Source organism: Tasmannia lanceolata, unplaced genomic scaffold (assembly GCF_043159265.1).
Source record: "Tasmannia lanceolata isolate RefF3 unplaced genomic scaffold, GAP_Taslan_0.1 ptg000011l, whole genome shotgun sequence".
Taxonomy (NCBI): Eukaryota; Viridiplantae; Streptophyta; class Magnoliopsida; order Canellales; family Winteraceae; genus Tasmannia; species Tasmannia lanceolata.
The window spans coordinates 12,700,098-12,711,616 of record NW_027518688.1 but is presented as its reverse complement, the minus strand read 5'-3'; the positions used below and the strand labels follow the sequence as shown (position 1 = coordinate 12,711,616).

The 11,519-nt window shown below is 42.2% G+C and overlaps 1 long non-coding RNA gene across 1 annotated transcript; it reads left to right on the top strand.

Annotated features, from left to right (window-relative positions):
- Window positions 1-10,219: 10,219 nt before the first annotated feature.
- On the top strand, window positions 10,220-11,006 carry LOC143886273 (uncharacterized). The gene is made up of 3 exons (XR_013253727.1): window positions 10,220-10,495; window positions 10,722-10,872; window positions 10,959-11,006. It is a non-coding gene; the product is annotated as an uncharacterized LOC143886273 (long non-coding RNA).
- The last annotated feature ends 513 nt before the right edge of the window (window positions 11,007-11,519 follow it).

The window sequence follows — 11,519 nt, the reverse complement described above, 5'->3', positions numbered from 1 at the left end:
ACATTATTTCCAGTGGAAAGTGCGGGGTTGGCTGATTTATATCAATATTGCAACCTCTTACAATTAGGGTGCATCTCGGGCTGGGTTGGGTCGGGTTGAGGCCAACCCTAGCCCAACCCGAGATAGCATTCCCTCAATCCTAACCCAACCCAATCCAAGCCTCTGGTCGAAAATGGTCAACCCTAACCCAACCTGCCTGAACTTCTCAACCCTCAAAATACATGTCTAACCTGTGTTTTCCTAATCGGGTTGGGTTTGGGTTACAGCAAAAAAAAAAAAAATTCCTATTCGGGCGCTTACAGCAAAATAAAAAAATACAATAAAATCACAATAAAATTAGATGATGGAGGTTAGGTTGGGATGTCTCGACCCGAGGCATCGACCTAACCCAACCCAACCTGAGAATCAAGTTGGCTTTTCCCAACCCTGACCTAACCCAACCCAAGGAAATGTCAACCCAACCTGAGCCAAAATTAAGTTGAACATGTCGGATTTGGTTAGAAACGCTCTATTCAGTATTTCTCCCCGGCTCTTCAATCCTAGTATACGAAAGGGCCTTTATCTTCTATCTAATGACTTTTTTTTTTTTTTTTCAAACAAAACAAAATGGAAATCAATCGTTTTTAGAACTCAATCCTACCTTGCCTTCTAGTTAACCTGTCTCCTCTCCTAAGCTTCAGAAACCTTACCAGTTTTTCCACCTTGTCGAGTCCATGTATCATATCAATCAAGTGAATCTTGTCCTGATGGGTCGGGTCAATAAAAGCAAAGAAATTAGGATCGGCCCTGAAACAATTCATTGCATTGATATTTATCAAATATCAATAATGACCCAAGTTGCACCCCTGCTGTGTATGGTTTGAACTTATGTGAAGCTCTGTGGTTTGGAGTTGTGGTAAGCTGGTCTCGTGGATAAGATGTTTCTATAGCATAAGATGTTAGCCCTATTATTCTCATAGTTACAGTGAAATAAATATGTTTGTCGACTTGTTGGCCAAGATTCCTTATGCCCGAACTCATGCAAAAAATACTTGTCATTAACTGGAGAGTTGAAACCGTTCCCTATTTCTTATCAGATTTGGACTAAAATCTGCATGGATTTAATAGATGGGCTCCAACCTATGCAACGAAAGAGTGTTATAGGGTTGCATTGTATTAATTTTAAAAGTAAGTCCAACTCATGTCTCAATTATAGCACATATAATCACATTTTCAAATTACATAGCAATCTGTTATCGATAGTTAGTGACCACGACCTACTTTTACAGTGCATTTAGCAAGAACCCTTAAAATTGCATGGACTTGCTCTTAATTCAACCTACCATTCCCAAACAGATGAATAATCTAAAATTGTGAATAAATATCTAGAGAATTTCACCAAAGTAAGGCCTAAAGCATGTGTCAAATTTGACTAGTACAACACAAACACCCATTCCTCTACCATGCTAATTGTCACAGGGTAATTTTGCCCTCCTCAAAGGCAACCAGTGATGGCACTAAGTCTGCCAACTTTCTCAGCCAACTCACATTCGAGGCTCCATGAAAATGCATTTGAAAGCAATACACAAAGATACAACAGTTTTTTAATTCTTGCATACGTCCACGGGCTATATTATTATTGCATACACTTGGGATCACTCACCCACACAGCCCTTACAATAATAAAGGAAAAAATCCCTCCCCAAAACCCCCAAACTCTCTTTACAATATAAAGGAACTCACTCAACACCCCCTCCCATCTTGCTTGGATGTTTGCCTACATATAGGACACTTACAACAGCCCACAACATCCACCATGCACATGTTTGGTGCAGTTACACACCTGACTCTTCTAAGTGGCATAACTGCCTTACAATTGAACATACAATTGCCCCATGTGCTGCCCAACACGAGTCAGCACATCCCTTGGGCCATTTCCAGCGTGCCACGTGCATAACTGGGCTAAGTGCCTCTGGAGAGTACCTCATGCCTTAGCCAAATCGTGTCTGCAACTACCGCCAGCATTGGCCCAGTGTGCCCTGCATGATTAGCCAATTTCTCCCGTTTCTGGCCCATTGTTGCGAGCCAATGCCATTGCGCATGGCTTCTCCCGTCAATGCTCAATCCCGCCAGCGTGCTATTTTCCGCCAATGCCCGCAAGTCACTTGGCCCATGTGTGCATGCCTTGCGCACCATTCCTCCTGGCCTTCCTCTTGAACATGTCGGATTTGGGTAGAACCGGACCCAAGTTGTACCCCTAGTGTGTATGGTTTGGAGTTACGTGAAGCTGGGAAGTGTGTGTTTTGGAGTTGTGGGAAGCTGGTCTCACGGGGAGACAGTAGGGCTTGTTTATTTAGCAATTTGTTTCACATTCCTTAAGATGTTAGGGCTGTTTTTCTCATATTTAGAGTGAAATAAATATGTTTGTCTACTTGTTGGCCAACATTGTAGATTTATTTTTTTGGGTTTTCTTTTCCTTATGCCCAAACTTACATTGTAGATTTATTTTTTTGGGTTTTCTTTTCCTTATGCCCAAACTCATACAAAAAATACTAGTTATTAACTGGACAGTTGCAACCGTTTACCCATTTCTTATCAGTTTTGGACTAAAATCTGCATGGATTTAATAGATGGGCTCCAACCTATGCAACGAAAGAAGTGGTGACATTGTATTAATTTTAAAAATAAGCCCATCTTATGTCTCAATTATAGCACATGTAATCACATTTTCAAATTACATAGCAAGCTGTTATCGATAGTAAGTGACCAATAGTAAGTGACCACGACCCTACTCTTACAAGTGCATTTTAGCAAGAACTCTTTAAATTGCAGACTTGCTCTTGATTCAACCTACCATTCCCAAATAGATGAACAATCTAAAATTGTGAATAAATATCTGGAGAATTGTCTTCGGTGTTTCACCAAAGCAAGGGCTAAAACATGTGTCAAATTTGGCTGGTGCTGGCAGAATGGTAGTACAACAGATACAACCATTCTTCTACCATGCTAATCCCCTATGAGGCTATTCACGGAGTTCACCTCCCCTGTCTCTATCATATATACACCGAAATACAATGTTCAAGCCCTTGAATACGAGCTATATAGTTATGATCAAATTCTTAAAATCCTTAAGGCCATGTTTGGATACCCACAAGATTTAGATTTGAATTTCTCACATTTGCAGTTGAGATTTGGAACTGGTTCAGATCCTTAGATTTCCAAATCAGCTAATACAGTGAAAAAAAAAATCGGATTTTCGAATGTGTTCTGCAAGACATTATTTGGAAATCAATATTTGTGGCAATTACCTTCACCCTATCTGCTCCTCAGCCTTGCTGATGCAGCAGCCAGACATCCCTCCTTCCCTCTTTTTTTTCTCTTACAACATGAGCAGTAGGATGACTGATGTATTTTGTATCCAAAATTCAAACTCAAATCCAAATGCAAAATGCAAATACAAAAACATGAGGTATCCAAATGTGGCCTAAAGAAAATCCACAAGTTGTCAAAGATCGCATGAAAAAATTTGCAAATCGTCATCAGACTGGGTGTGAATTCCAAGCCATAGATTGGATAAATATACAACATCCAATTGCCACTCTTTCCTAAATTCTTGACGTTACATTCCCAAGTGAAGGCCTACCTAGATATGAGACTAGATTAGACCCAGCTTGGCATGGGATGGGTTTAAAGGGCTTAGGCTAATGCATTACGTCAGTATTGAGCCTTTTGGCTTACTGATTAGGTACATAACAGTTGGTATCAAAGCAGCCATTATGTCACATGTTCAGGTCACAGAGGAGGCGGCTCATGGAGAAGACTAATTGGAAGGACAACCTGGTAAAAGCTAGAGTGAAAGCCGCTAGAGTGAAGTTACCATAGTGTGCCACCAAAAAATGAACAAACCGTGGAAAGCATGGCTTTAAATTTTGGCCGAAACAGAAATATTTCGGCCAAAATTTTGGATTTCACCCAAGGCCGACATGAAATTTACCTTAAATCGATTTTCCTTAAATCAAAATTTTACAAGATTTCGGTGAAATTACGCGGAAATTTTGCTGAAATTTTATGATTTCCACCGAAATTTTTAAGATTTCCACTCAAATTTATGAAATTTCCACCAAAATTGTTGAAACTGAAACCAAAATTGCCAAAATTTCAATAATAATTTTGTAAATTTCGGTGGAAATAGAAAGAAAAAATAAAACGAAATTCTTACCATATTTTTAACGATTTCGGCTGAAATTTTCACTGAATGGCCGAAACTGACCAAAATCGTTATTTAAAACTTGGTGGAAATGACTACCTAGAAAAAGGTCAAGGTAAAAGCCGCGACAGAGTGGGCTGCCGAAGACCATGGATGCGGAAGCGTGGTAGAATGCTACGATCCTCAGTGAGCCCTGATTAGGTATTGGACTAGGTTGGACCTAGTCTAGTATGGGACAGGTTTAATGGGCTTAGCATAATGCCTTCCATCAGTCATATGACAAGGCCTGCCATGATCGGTATATGGTTTAAGCCGGTCATCCGGTGAACCCTGACATGGATTTGCCCAGCTTAGAAACTACACCAATCCTGCATCCTAAATTCCTAACCATCCTATGATCCTATCAATCGTATGTAGACTGCTGATCAATTTTGCTATTTTATTTTCAGCTATCTACTTGTCCTCAAAAGTCCTGATTCGATGGTTAGATTATCCAACGGCTACAGTTTTTAGGATCATCCAACGGCTGCAATTTTTAGATAGGGCCCATCCAATATGGGCTCAGGTCTGGAGTCTGGACTACACGGTGCATGCACCACATCTGTACCAGATTAAAACTCATCATTACGAAAAGGGAGATGATATTTTCACCCCCTTTGTAGTACTCATTCGCCCCCCTTATAAATTGAACATTCAACTTTAACGCTTTTTGATGTCGAATCACGTTAATGCGGACTGCCCTGCCTTATCATCGCCTTAAAAACATGTCAGGCAATGGATGTCTTACATCCTTTTATGCGTGAAACAAATACAAGCATAAGAAAACTTTGCAACCAAGAGACAAATAAGAAAAGGAAATTAGACATAAGGGAGCCAAATAAAAGGCATAATATCAGAGGGGTCAAGGGTTTGTTGGAAATGACAGAAGGGGGTCAAAATTTGGATTTCGAAATTTCGAATGACGAGAATGCCCCTCTGGCAGAAACAGTGAAATGACTTAGAAAAAATAAAATAAAAAACATTTACGTTTTCCCTCCTCTCTCTTTCCTCTTCTCTCCTCTCGTCTCTGTTAAATTTATTTCGTCCTCTCCTCCCTCCGGCGATCTCTACGGCAATCACTCCGGCGATCTCGACGGCGATCTCGACCAAGGTGAAGTACGTATCAAACCTCGTATTTGAAGGAAACCCTACCTGGTACGTCGTTTCCTTCCCTTCCTTTATTCAATCTCATTTTTATTTATTTTTGAAGAGGAAAATCAGGTTGAGAGAGATGCAAAAGGGGGGAGTGGAAATCCTTTTTCATGCTATATGTTTTTGATTTTTTTCAGTTCATATACATGTCAATTACTGCATTTCCTCCTACAGAGTAAAATAGTTGTAAATGCTTTTAAATGTTGTTTGTTGCTGCTAGGGTTTTATGTTTTACATTAATTTGTGAAATGGAGAAACGTTCTGCTGTTTATTTATTGTAGGGTTTTATTTTGTACATTAATTTCTGAAATGGAGAGATGGGATTTCATTTCATACATGCGTATCCACCTACAGAGTAAAATAGAGTTGCATGCTACGGTATTTGTTGATGCTAGGGTTTAATTTTTGACGTTAATTTGTGGAATGGAGAAATGCGATTTTGTTTCATTTACATATGTTAATGCTAGGCTTTTAATTTTACAATTTGTGGAGTGGAGAAATGGGATTTCAAAATCACCTTCTTGAAAACCATGTAGAGCTCCCCTATATTGGCCTTGAAAACCCTCTTTTGGTACTAGTAGCTGGAAACCCTTTTCTGTGAACTTGGGGACCATGTTAGGCAGTTGATGGCCCCTCTATGGCGACTTCTTCTAGGTACTAATAACCCCTTTTTTGTAGCTGAAAACCCATGACTTTCAACTTCAGGACTTTCTTCTGGATTTGATGGACCCTCCAAGGGTACTTCTTCTACCCCATTTGAGTGCCCATAATCCATTCTCTAATACCATGCATAGCTCCCCTCGGTTGCCCTTGAGAAGCCCCCCTTAGGTACTAATAACCCATTCTTTGTAGCTGAAAACCCATGCCTTTCACCTTGAGGACCTTCTTCTGGATTTGATGACCCTCTGAGGGTACTTCTCCTACCCCATTTGAGTGCCCATAATCCCTTCTCTAATACCATCCAAAAGTCCCCTCTATTGCCCTTGAGAAGCCCCCCTTACGTACTAATAACCCCTTTTTTGTAGCTGAAAACCCATGACTTTAATGGACCCTCCAAGGGTACTTCTTCTACCCCATTTGAGGGCCCATAATCCCTTCTCTAATACCATGCATAGCTCCCCTCGGTTGCCCTTGAGAAGCTCCCCTTAGGTACTAATAACCCCTTCTTTGTAGCTGAAAACCCATGACTTTGAACTTCAGGACCATCTTCTGGATTTGATGGACCCTCCAAGGGTACTTCTTCTACCCCATTTGAGGGCGCATAATCCCTTCACTAATACCATCCATAGGTCCCCTCTATTGTCCTTGAGAAGCCCCCCTTAGGTACTAATAACCCCTTCTTTGTAGCTGAAAACCCATGCCTTTGAACTTCAGGACCTTCTTCTGGATTTGATGGACCCTCCGAGGGTACTTCTTCTACCCCATTTGAGGGCCCATAATCCCTTCTCTAATACCATGCATAGCTCCCCTCTATTGCCCTTGAGAAGCCCCCCTTACGTACTAATAACCCCTTTTTTGTAGCTGAAAACCCATGACTTTCAACTTCAGGACTATCTTCTGGATTTGATGGACCCTCCAAGGGTACTTCTTCTACCTCATTTGAGTGCCCATAATCCCTTCTCTAATACCATGCATAGCTCCCCACGGTTGCCCTTGAGAAGCCCCTCTTAGGTACTAATAACCCATTCTTTGTAGCTGAAAACCCATGTCTTTCACCTTGAGGACCTTCTTCTGGATTTGATGGACCCTCTGAGGGTACTTCTCCTACCCCATTTGAGTGCCCATAATCCCTTCTCTAATACCATCCAAAAGTCCCCTCTATTGCCCTTGAGAAGCCCCCCTTACGTACTAATAACCCCTTTTTTGTAGCTGAAAACCCATGACTTTAATGGACCCTCCAAGGGTACTTCTTCTACCCCATTTGAGGGCCCATAATCCCTTCTCTAATACCATGCATAGCTCCCCTCTATTGCCCTTGAGAAGCCCCCCTTACGTACTAATAACCCCTTTTTTGTAGCTGAAAACCCATGACTTTCAACTTCAGGACTATCTTCTGGATTTGATGGACCCTCCAAGGGTACTTCTTCTACCCCATTTGAGTGCCCATAATCCCTTCTCTAATACCATGCATAGCTCCCCTCGGTTGCCCTTGAGAAGCCCCCCTTAGGTACTAATAACCCCTTCTTTGTAACTGAAAACTCATGCCTTTCAACTTGAGCACCATCTTTGGATTTGCTGCACCCTCCAAGGGTACTTCTCGTACCCCATTTGAGGGCCCATAATCCCTTCTCTAATACCATCCATAGCTCCCCTCTGTTGCCGTTGAGAAGCCCCCCTTAGGTACTAATAACCCCTTCTTTGTAGCTGAAAACCCATGCCTTTCAACTTGAGCACCATCTTTGGATTTGCTGCACCCTCCAAGGGTACTTCTCCTACCCCATTTGAGTGCCCATAATCCCTTCTCTAATACCATCCATAGGTCCCCTCTGTTGCCGTTGAGAAGCCCCCCTTAGGTACTAATAACCCCTTCTTTGTAGCTGAAAACCCATGCCTTTCACCTTGAGGACCTTCTTCTGGATTTGATGGACCCTCCGAGGGTACTTCTCCTACCCCATTTGAGGGCCCATAATCCCTTCTCTAATACCATCCATAGGTCCCCTCTATTGTCCTTCAGAAGCCCCCCTTAGGTACTAATAACCCCTTCTTTGTAGCTGAAAACCCATGCCTTTGAACTTCAGGACCTTCTTCTGGATTTGATGGACCCTCCGAGGGTACTTCTTCTACCCCATTTGAGGGCCCATAATCCCTTCTCTAATACCATGCATAGCTCCCCTCTATTGCCCTTGAGAAGCCCCCCTTACGTACTAATAACCCCTTTTTTGTAGCTGAAAACCCATGACTTTCAACTTCAGGACTATCTTCTGGATTTGATGGACCCTCCAAGGGTACTTCTTCTACCCCATTTGAGTGCCCATAATCCCTTCTCTAATACCATGCATAGCTCCCCTCGGTTGCCCTTGAGAAGCCCCCCTTAGGTACTAATAACCCCTTCATTGTAACTGAAAACCCATGCCTTTCAACTTGAGCACCATCTTTGGATTTGCTGCACCCTCCAAGGGTACTTCTCGTACCCCATTTGAGGGCCCATAATCCCTTCTCTAATACCATCCATAGGTCCCCTCTGTTGCCGTTGAGAAGCCCTCCTTAGGTACTAATAACCCCTTCTTTGTAGCTGAAAACCCATGCCTTTCAACTTGAGCACCATCTTTGGATTTGCTGCACCCTCCAAGGGTACTTCTCCTACCCCATTTGAGTGCCCATAATCCCTTCTCTAATACCATCCATAGGTCCCCTCTATTGCCGTTGAGAAGCCCCCCTTAGGTACTAATAACCCCTTCTTTGTAGCTAAAAACCCATGCCTTTCACCTTGAGGACCTTCTTCTGGATTTGATGGACCCTCCGAGGGTACTTCTCCTACCCCATTTGAGGGCCCATAATCCCTTCTCTAATACCATCCATAGGTCCCCTTTGTTGGCCTTGAGAAGCCCCCCTTAGGTACTAATAACCCCTTCTTTGTAGCTGAAAACCCATGCCTTTCACCTTGAGGACCTTCTTCTGGATTTGATGGACCCTCCGAGGGTACTTCTCCTACCCCATTTGAGGGCCCATAATCCCTTCTCTAATACCATCCATAGGTCCCCTCTATTGCCCTTGAGAAGCCCCCCTTAGGTACTAATAACCCCTTCTTTGTAGCTGAAAACCCATGCCTTTGAACTTCAGGACCTTCTTCTGGATTTGATGGACCCTCCGAGGGTACTTCTCCTACCCCATTTGAGGGCCCATAATCCCTTCTCTAATACCATCCATAGGTCCCCTCTATTGCCCTTCAGAAGCCCCCCTTAGGTACTAATAACCCCTTCTTTGTAGCTCAAAACCCATGCCTTTGAACTTCAGGACCTTCTTCTGGATTTGATGGACCCTCCGAGGGTACTTCTTCTACCCCATTTGAGGGCCCATAATCCCTTCTCTAATACCATGCCTAGCTCCCCACTGTTGCCCTTAAGAAGCCTCCCTTAGGTACTAATAACCCCTTTTTTGTAGCTGAAAACCCATGCCTTTGAACTTCAGGTCCTTCTTCTGGATTTGATGGACCCTCCGAGGGTACTTCTTCTACCCCATTTGAGGGCCCATAATCCCTTCTCTAATACCATCCATAGCTCCCCTCGGTTGCCCTGGAGAAGCCCCCCTTAGGTACTAATAATCCCTTTTTTGTAGCTGAAAACCCATGACTTTCAACTTCAGGACTTTCTTCTGGATTTGGTGGACCCTCCAAGGGTACTTCTTCTACCCCATTTGAGTGCCCATAATCCCTTCTCTAATATCATGCATAGCTCCCCTCGGTTGCCCTTGAGAAGCCCCCCTTACGTACTAATAACCCCTTTTTTGTAGCTGAAATAGAGTTGATTTTCAACTTCAGGACCTTCTTCTGCATTTATGCTAGGTTTTATTTTTTACTTTAATTTTTGGGATGGAGAAATGCGATTTCATTTCATGTACATATCAGGTACCACATTTCCACCTATGGAGTCAAATCAATGCAAATGGTCGTCTGCTATTTGTTTATGCTAGGCTTTTATTTTTACAATATGTGGAGTGGAGAAATGGGTTTTCAAAAACACCTTCTTCAATACCATGTAGAGGGCACAGTTTATAGTTGATGGGCCTTCTTTAATACCATGTGGAGACCCATGTTCATTGTTGAAGCAGTCATGGTTCACTTGTTTTATCTTCGATTTCATTTATTAAATTATTGGTCCAATGGTGGTCATTGAATTCCAATACCTAGTGCTTATCTGCTTTGTTTCTCAAAAGGTCTGATGCTATAAGTTTTTTTTTAAATGCATGTGAGCTAATACTCGCCTGATGCCCATGTGGATGAGAATTTTAACAGACCTCCTAATCTGTTTTGGGGGTTTGTCCTTGTTGTTGTGCTTTCAGAAAATTCATATAGAACACTGATGGTTGCACTTATTGGTTAGCTCTTTTATTTCTTCTTTGCTTTGCTTCATATCTAAGAAGCCAGACCTTAGAGGTTACAGACATGATACATATTTTCAGGTAAGTATGAGAATTGTAATAATTGTTGGTTTGCTTGGTAGCTTTTCTTCATAATAGTACTGATTGGGAATATGAGTTTATGCTATGGGTTGGATTTTATTGATTTTCTTGGTAATTTATTTTAGAGATGATGAGGACGAGATTTTTAATGATTGTCAATATAACTGAGTTTTTGGGTTATGAATTGATCTCGGTGATTTTGATTTGGTTGTTCATTGTTATACAGTTTTTATCCGGTCAGGAGCCATTCAAAGCCTTGAAAGATGGTGATGCGAAAAAGTGATAGAGTGAAAGTAACAAAGCCTCCAAGAAGGACAGAAAGGAGTTTAGAAGGGGAGGAGACGAAAACTGCAGCTGTGAAGAAGAGAGGAACAGATGTAAGTGTGTATGTTGTTAATTGTATCAATGATAGTAAGTTAATTCATTTACGACATATATTTTGGCGATGTAATTTGTTTTGCAGGCTCCATACGTCCCAGCACGATGTTCTCCAGCTTCTTTCAAATCGGCACTGGACAGGATAAAGTTCAAGCCAGTCCATTTTCATGCCATAGAAAAGACTCCTTTTCGACATCTGTTTGGCATGGAGGACATTATCATGCACAAGCCTCTCATAAGAGCTATCCACGATAAGTGGACTCCCGGCACTAACACGTTCACGTTAGGGAGTATAAATGTCCCCTTCCTTCCAAGAGATGTGGCATTGGCATTAGGACTGCCACTTACTGGAGAGCGAATGGACGTGGTGAGGGTTCTGTCATTCGACAGGACAAAACCGCAACCTAAAGTGCCTGGCTGGCCATTTCCAGAGGCCAACGTCAAGGCATCGGTTATTGAGAATGAAATTACAGCATTAGTTAGAGAACGCAATAAAGTTTCGATAGAGAAGACAGTGAAATATGTTCTCCTGCATCTTTTTGCCTCTGTCCTTTTCCCAAAAAGCGTACATCGAGCTGAGGAGCTCTTCTGGCCCTACATCGACGACATAGGAAACATTGGCAACTATAACTGGGCGATGGCAGTG